Raw genomic sequence first — 395 nt, forward strand, 5'->3', positions numbered from 1 at the left:
CATCCACCTCCCATCAACAAGCCTGAAAATCTCGTCTACACTCTTCAACCCCATATCGGCACATGTTTCTTCAATATCAATGGAGTCTGACATGGTAAGCAAGTGGTCAATTTTGGTTATGAGGTGTGGGATGGTTTGGGAGATGTGTTCAATGAGTGTGGGTAAAGAAGGGATAGGGACAAAAATGTGAATTTGGCAGGGTAGGTTGGTGGGGGCATGATGGTCTTGATTGCGATAACGGTGCAATTGATGTGGCCAACCTGGAGGGAGCGGGTGTTGATGACTTTGATGGCATTCGGGTTGTAAGCATTGGAGGAGGGCTACCATCTCACTCCGTTGGTGGTGTTAGAGTAGTATAGGAGTTGATGGTGTTGATGTTGGTAAAGCCTTGAAGG

General features: G+C 47.1%; 1 protein-coding gene across 1 annotated transcript in view; it reads left to right on the top strand.

Moving 5' to 3' along the window:
* Positions 1-395, top strand: part of LOC107612766 (dynamin-2B) — an 11,488-nt gene that overhangs the window by 4,626 nt on the left and 6,467 nt on the right. The gene's annotated exons all lie outside the window — the stretch shown is intronic.

This window comes from Arachis ipaensis, chromosome B08 (assembly GCF_000816755.2).
Source record: "Arachis ipaensis cultivar K30076 chromosome B08, Araip1.1, whole genome shotgun sequence".
NCBI lineage: Eukaryota > Viridiplantae > Streptophyta > Magnoliopsida > Fabales > Fabaceae > Arachis > Arachis ipaensis.